The sequence below is a fragment of the Microtus oregoni genome, unplaced genomic scaffold (assembly GCF_018167655.1).
Source record: "Microtus oregoni isolate MIOR12 unplaced genomic scaffold, Mior012 000004F_ref0000308, whole genome shotgun sequence".
In the NCBI taxonomy this organism is placed as follows: domain Eukaryota; kingdom Metazoa; phylum Chordata; class Mammalia; order Rodentia; family Cricetidae; genus Microtus; species Microtus oregoni.
The window spans coordinates 14,213,638-14,221,935 of record NW_024543063.1 but is presented as its reverse complement, the minus strand read 5'-3'; positions in this window follow the sequence as shown (position 1 = coordinate 14,221,935).

Here is an 8,298-nt window from a genome sequence, read left to right as displayed (position 1 = left end):
TCGATTACTTTAGGAAAGAGCTGTGGCAGAATGGATGCATAGCTGGGCAAGGTCTATTCTTAGTCCTGAGTACGAACAGGAGTCTTCATTATAATAATTCACTCAGCCCTTTCTTTTCTTTTTGTAGTTCTATATTGCTTCTATTATATTTTACCATGAAAGAAATTTAAACTTCGGCGATTAATTTCTTTTTTTTGTGAAATGGGAATCTCTTTATGTTGCTCCGGCTGGTCTTGAATGAACTTGTGGTCTCTGGTGGGCCCCCCCACCCTCATCTCAGCCTTTAAAAAAGCTAGGACAAGGCACGTAGGAACATCGGTGCCTCCTTGCAATCTCTGAAGCCTTAGTAGTTTTACTTGATTTATCCAGATAATGGATTGACTATTGGTTTATTTATTTATTTATTTATTTATTTTACTGACAGCAGGCAGGTTTGTTTGTGGCCATTTGTTTTGTTTTGTTTTTGAGAAAGGAACTTACTTTGTAGACCAAGCTAGCCTTGAACTCAGACAGCCACCTGCCTCTGCCTCCCAAAGTGCTAGGATTAAAGGCGTGCGCCACCGCCACCCCAATCTTTTTATAGATAGGACTGATTGTAGTGTAGTCAAGGCTGTCCTCGAACTTAATATGTAGCTGGGGATGACTTTGAACTCCAGAACCTCCTGCTTCCACCCCCAAGTGCTCCGACTGTAGGCACGTACCGCTCTCCTTGTTTGAGAATAGGCTTTGGTAGCCGGAAGCATAGTCCAAAGGGAAGGTAGACATTAAAAGGGAAGTTGTTCTTGGGGAGTAGGAAAAGTAAGGACATCAAAATTAAACCACCAATTTTAGATTTGACATTTGACTTAGCAGAGGTTCCATCACAGTGTGACACACTTGTCCTGCTCTCCCAGTCCCACTTGCCTGCCATTATAATCTTCTCCTTTCACAATCCCCCTCTTCCACATAATTCCTCCTGTTACCCCAGGTCCATATACCTTTTGCCTCTTTCTCATCAGCTCAATGTTACCCCAGCTCCTGGGTGATGTAGGAAAAAGGGTGTTACCACGACTAGATTTCCTGGGAGACAGCAGGTTCCAAATATTCTCCTCCTGTGTTCTCGTCAACACAGCCCTACTTCTTAGCCTTCTCAGCCTCTGGGTTTTGATTTGGGGGTTGAGTATGTAAGTGATTTCAGTTAGCTCCTGAAAATGCTGGGAAGGAGCTTGGTGAGAGATGGCTCAGTGGAGAAAGGCACTTTCTGCCAAGCCCGACTACTTTTTTCTTTTCTTCTGTTGTTGTTTTTCAAGACAGGGTCTCTCTATGTAAAAGCTCTGGCTGTTCTGGAACTCTCTTTGTAGACCAGGCTGGTCTCGAACTCACAGAGATCTGCCTACTTTTGCCTCCCGAGCCCTGGGTTTAAAGGTGTGCGCCACCACCGCCTACTTTAACCACTTGTATTTGCTATCCAAGACCCATATGGTGGTAGGTGGGAACTAATTTCTAAAGTTGATTTCAGACCTACACACACACACACACACACACACACACACACACACACACCTAAATGGATAAATGCAAAATAAATAGAAAGAGTTCTTGGATGGTAGCTCTTGGAGAGAGCATGGGACTTTGTATAGATCCAGAAGGAAGCAGACGGGGCTTTGGCACAGGAACTGTCCAGCTGCTTTGGTAATTCCCATGTCTGCAAAGATCCTGGCCCTTCCCCCACACTTGTCTATTATTAACAGATCCAGAAACCTGATCGGGGCAGCTGTAGAGGGACTTTCTGGGAACCATGCCCAGGAAAGGCCTAGAAGCCCTAAATTGAAATGAAGTAGCAGGTGGCAGAGGGAGACCCAAACATCATACCCTTAGTCTTCCATCTATGTCTGCCTGAATTCCCCTCTTGGCACTCGGGGCCAAGACTACCATACCTAAACATGTCTACTGCTTGAGACATTCAGGTTGGGGAATCTGAGTCTCCTTCCCCAATCTCCTCAACTGAACTCCAATTTCTAAGATAAAGCATCTGTTTGTACTCAAAAGATAACTCGAGATATTAGATCGCAGGGTTGGGGAGATGGCTCAGTCAGTAGCGTGCTCACTGGGAAAGCATGAGGAATTCAGAATGCCAGAATCCACAAAAAAAGCCAGACTGAGGAACAGGTCTGCAACTTCAGTGCCAGGGAGACCCGGTGATCTCTGTGGCTTGCTGGTCAGCTAGTCAGTCCATCCAAATCAGTGGGCTCTAGGATCCGTGAGAAACCTATCTTAAAACAAAACAAAAAACAGGTGGAGGGCTGGAGAGATGGCTCAGCCGTTAAAGGCTAGGCTCACAACCATAAATATAAAGAGTTCGGTTCCCAGCACCCACGGCTGTCTCTCCAGCCAATTTAAAAAAAGAAAAAGAAAAGAAAAAAAAAAACAGGTGGAGTCTGGGCAAGGGCTCTAGGATAAAGCACTTGCCTTAAAAGCTGGCGACCTGAGTTTGAATCCCCAGAACTCATGTATAATTTGGTAAAGTAGTGAGTATTTAATCCAGTGCTTCATTGGTGAGATGGGGGTGGAGGGAGAATCCGCAGACGCTCATGGGCCCAGCTAGCCTGGTGTACACAGAAGCAAACAACAACAAAGATGTGTCTTAAAAAGCTGGCTGGTGAGAATGGACACCAGAGATCGTTCTCTCCCCTTCACACCTGTGCTTACACTCACATACATGACTCTGCACGTGCGCATGCGTGCACACACACACACACACAAATACACACACACACAGGGGGAGGGTTGGGAAGCGGTACCATCGGTACCATCGGTAAAGTGCTGTTAATGAGGACCTGCATCCACATCCCCTAGAGCCCATGGGAAAGCAGACATGCTAGCCCACCTTGTAAGCCTACAGCCGTGGAAGCAGAAGACAGCAGATTCTTGGTTTAGTGAGAGGCTGTCTCAAAGGACAAGGTGGGACTGGCCAAATGGCTCTGGAGTCACCTAGAAACCTACACAGCAGAAGGAGAGAATCAATGTCCACCATTGCCGCATGTGTCCATATACATCCTCACAGACACACATGCGTCATTTTTTAAAAACTGTGGTGGAGAGAGCTTGAGGAAGGCATGCAATATTGACCTCTGACTCCCATCTGCAAACCTGATGTACAAATGGGTGTGTGTACCTGAGTGCCACACATTGGGGGGGGGGGGGGAGACTGAGATTCCATCTGAGAAATCGCTGTGAAGACTACCTACCTGTAAAAACCAGTATACATAATTCAGAAGACCAAAGAGTTTACAACTGCTCCTCTACTCTAGCAAAACTGTCTCGGCACTATCATTTTATTACGTGGAGGGTGGGAAGCTGCAGGAGGTATGAAAGATAAAAATCCCAGGGCCCCAGATGGTAGCTAGTAAAATAAACAGTATGTGGTATAAGATTCCAAACTGATCCAAAACTTCACAGAAGACCATTAAAATAAGATATGTAGGTGCTATTTTTATGAGAGTCCCGTTTCCAAAAGGTTAAAGAGACCTACAAGTAAAAAGGCTAATTTCATTTTTATTCAAGATTACCTTGGCTGTTTGGGTAAATTTTCAGAACCAGCTTGTCAGTTTTCACAATAATAAGCCTGGTGTGATTTCCCTCAGATCTGAGTGGAAGCAGCAAGCAGGTCCACTTGAGATAATTGACATCCTTACTCTGTTGTTCTCCAACCCGGGGGTGATGTGTTTTCTCCCATTTGTCTTTCTTATTTTAAAATAATTTATTTTTATTTTATGTGCATCGGTGTTTTGCTTGTATGTGTATGTCTGTATGAGGATGTCAGATCCCCTGGAACTGGAGTTACAGACCATTGAGAGCTGCCATGTGGGTGCTGGGAATTGAACCCTGGTCCTCTAGAAGAGGAGTCTTAGTCTGCTGATCCATCTCTCCAGCACCCCAGTCAGTCATCTCAAAGAATGTTCACTATTAGTGTAAAAGCTCTCTGCATCATTTGGTGTCCTTGTAAGTCTTATTTCTTTCCTAATTATTATTTTTTAAAAATATTTATTTATTTACTTATTATGTATACAGTGTCCTGTGTGTATGCCTGCAAGCCAGAAGAGGGCATCAGATCTCATTACAGATGGTTGTGAGACACCATGTGGTTGCTGGGAATTGAACTCAGGACCTTTGGAAGAGCAAGCAATGCTCTTAACCTCTGAGCCATCTCTCCAGCCCTTTCCTAATTATTTTTTAAAAATTTTAAAGATTAAATTATGAATAGAAGTTTAATTATGTGGAGCATTTGAACCCCTAGAGCTTGCAGGGTTGTGAGCTGCCCTGTGCGTGTGACAGTCAAACTCAGGTCCTCTGCAAGAGTAATGACTATTCTCTTTCTTTGTCATATTTTTTTGAAAATTATATTTTTATTTTCCGAATATAGTTCTTCACTTGCATTTGTTTGTCTGAGGGTGTCGGGTCTCATGGAACTGGAGTTGCAGACAGTTGTGAGCTGCCATGTGGGTGCTGGGAATTGAACCTGGGTCCATTTGGAAGAACAATCAGTGCTCTTAACCTCAGAGCCATCTCTCCAGACCCCTCTTTTTTCTTAAAAAAATATATTATTTTAGCTGGGCATGGTAGCTCATGCCTTTAATCCTAGCACTCCAGAGACAAAGGCAAGCGGATTTCTGAATTTGAGGCCAGTGTGGTCTACAAATCAAGTTCCAGGATATCCAGGGCTACACAGAGAAACTTTGTCTCGGAAAACCACACACACACACACACACACACACACACACACACACACACACACACTACACACAAATTTTAATTTTATTGGTGCCTCAGGATGTCAGTTTTCCTGGAACTGTAGTTATAGATGGTTGTGGGACACCACATGCATGGGTGCTAGGGGTCAAAGCCAGGTCCTTTGGAAGGACAATCTGATCTTGTCAACCAAGTCTTCTCTCCAGCCTGCAGCACCTACACTTAACTGCTGAGCCAACTTTCTAATGCCATTTACTAACTTTTGAGATACAGTTGCTCATATTTGAGGGTGACTTGGAACTGATTATCCTGCCTATTCCTTGTAAGCTAAGTTTACAGGTATGTGCCACCACATCCCGCTTATTGTACGTATAATTCTTGTAGCCACACTTATTTTAAGCACATGAATGTTCTGTCTGCACGTATGTCTACCATGTGCATGCCTGTGCCCTAGGAGGTCAGAAGAGGGCATTCTATATCCTGGAATGGAGTTATGAGCACTTGTGAGCCACCATGTAGGTGCTAGGAACTGAACCCATGTCCTCTGGAAGAGTAGTCAGGGATCTTAACTACTGAGTCATCTCTCCAAACCAAAAATATAATATTTTGTTTTTTTTTCCAGACAGGGTTTCTCTGTGTAACAGCTCTGGGCTGTCTTGGAACGTGCTTTGTAGACCAGGCTGACCTCGAACTCACAGAGATCCACCTGCCTCTGTCTCCCAAGAGCTGGGATTAAACATATATTTTTAAAGTTTCATTTTGTCTGTATTATGAAAAAACACAATTTTTTATTGACCTTGCCTTCTATGATCTGCTAAATTCGCATGATTGTAAGCATTTGTGGAGTTCCTTTTAGTTTATTTCTATCCACTGTTTCGTCAGCGTATATGGAGGTTCTCCTACACGCCCCCCCACCCCTTTAAACCACACTGGTTAGGAATAATGGAGGTATGAGACTGGACATCCTGGCTTTCTTCACCTCAGGGAAAATGACTTTCTTTTTAGACAGGGTCTCATGTAATAGAGGAGGACCTTGAACTCTTGGAGCTCCTGCTCTGTCTGTAGCCAATACAATGTAGAGCCTATCAAGACATGGCTGCTTGACCTCCCAACAGTCGTCTCAGCTCCCAGCTGGCATTACAGGTATGAGACACCTCACCCAGTTTCTTATTTTCATTTTTTTTAAGTTTTTTTTTTTTAGTTTTTCTTTTTTCTTTTTTTTTTTAAAGTATTTATTTATTTTGTATACAATATTCTGTCTGTGTGTATGACTGCAGGCCAGAAGAGGGCACCAGATCTCATTCCAGATGGTTGTGAGCCACCATGTGGTTGCTGGGAATTGAACTCAGGACCTTTGGAAGAGCAGGCAATGCTCTTAACCTCTGAGCCATCTCTCCAGCTCCCTTTTTTTTAGTTTTTCGAGACAGGGTTTCTCTGTAGCTTTGGAGCCTGTCCTGGCACTAGCTCTTGTAGACCAGGCTGGCCTCGAACTCACAGAGATCCGCCTGCCTCTGCCTCCCGAGTGCTGGGATTAAAGGCGTGCGCCACCACCGCCTGGCTTCTTATTTTCATTTTAAGACACTGGTCCTCACCATTGAGTTAGCACATGCCTATCATCCCAGACTTTGGGAAGCTGGGGCAGGAGAATCACAAATTGAGGACTAGACTGAGCTCCATGTGATCCTTTGAATTTTACGTCTCTATTCATGGCAGTTGGTCCCTAGCACTTCCTGGAATGTCCTTGACAGACTTTGGTGGATGGGTGCTGCTGCTTCAAAATGAATTGAGATCCATCTATCCCTTTGTAAGATTTACCCCATTGGCAATTCTAAGATATGAACCGGTCATGTGTAGGCTGACATTGGGGAACTTTTTCTCTCTCCTTTTAAAAATACTGTATGTGTGTGGGTACATATACCATGATCTGTTTGTGAAGCCTACAGGACAAATCTGTGTTTTCTTCTACATGGATTCTGGGGATCAAACTTGAGCCATCTCACTAGCTCCAGCTTACTTTTTGAGGTTCTACCACTGAACCTGGAGTTCAGTATTTCGGCTAAACTAGCTGACCAGGAAGTCCCCAGAATCCACCTGTCTCACACTCAGTGCTAGAGTTACACATACACACTGTCAAAAGTTTTTATGTGCACCTAGGTTTGTGTAGTGTTGGCTGGGTATGTGTATTACACACACACACACACACACACACACACACACACACACACACACCAGGCAAGCCAATTAGTGTTCTTCCACGACTTTTGCTTCAGTTCCTGACTCAAGGTTCCTTTCCTTGATGATAGACTATAATGTGTAAGGGGAAGTAAGCCCCCTTCTCCCCAGTTGGTTTGGTCATGGTCTTACCATGAAACAAAACTAAAACAGAACAAGCACTTGACCTCCTGAGCCATCTCCCAAGCCCCAGTGCAAACTTTCATCCCATATCGAAAGTCATGTATTAAAAAAAATTCTGATTAGTCTTTAAGGAGTTAAATTCAGTGATGTTTTCAAAGAATATTTTAGTTTGTAGCACCCCGCCCCCATTTTAACTGACTTTTGCTGTTATTCTTATTGAGCTTGCCTGTCTCCATATTAACACGAAGCCAGTGATTTTTATCTGTGATGTGTGAACTGGATGTTATAAATTTCATTACATTATTTGTGTGTATGCGTGGGCAGGTACAGACCACAGTGCCCCAGGCGAGGTTAAAGGATTACTGCTGGAGTTAGTTCTCTCCTTCCTAGGGATTGAAGTCATTAGGCTTGGTGGCAAGCTCCTCCTGTGAGCTTTTTACTTGCCCATTATGTTTTGGGTTCTGTTTATTTTCGTTTTTCCCAGACAGGGTCTCACTATGTATCTGACTGTCCCAGAACTATGTAGACTAACCAGGCCGGCCTCAAACTCAGAGATCTCCTGCCTCTGCCTTCCAAGTGCCACCACCACCACCCGGCAACATTGGGCATCTTTTAGTTCTTTCCACTTTATTTTTTAAAGATAGGGTTGCTATGTATTGTTGCTGGCCTAGAACTCACAATGTGACTATCTGTACTAAACCGGCCTTAAACTCACAGATTCACCTGCCTCTGCCTCCTAAATACACTACCATGCCTGGCTTCCATCTTAATTTTTTTGAGCCAGAGTCTCACTTAACCCAAAGACTGCTGCTTTGTCTAGAATGATTGGACAACAAGCCCCTAGCATCTTCCTGCCTGTTAGGGTTACAGGTGTGCTGCTATACCCACCTTTTGCTTGGGTGATAGGGAATCTGAACGTAGGCTCCCATGCTTGCATGACAAGCACTTTAACCAATGAACCATCCATCTTCCCAGCCCTTCCATGGGTTTTTGGTAGCAGCTTTGTCCTCTTTTTCCGGGCTCTAGAGCAGCACCAATAGCGAGGGAAATTCTATATAGAAGAAAGGCCTTCTCTGAAGCCTGCAAATGCCTCTCCACCCTGCCTTCTAGACAGTACAGCTCTCTAAAATCCTTGAAAATAGCTGGAAATGGGCTGGTTGTATCCTATTAAACCAGGCACAAGATGAATTCTAAAGATGTACTGAACTCCACAGC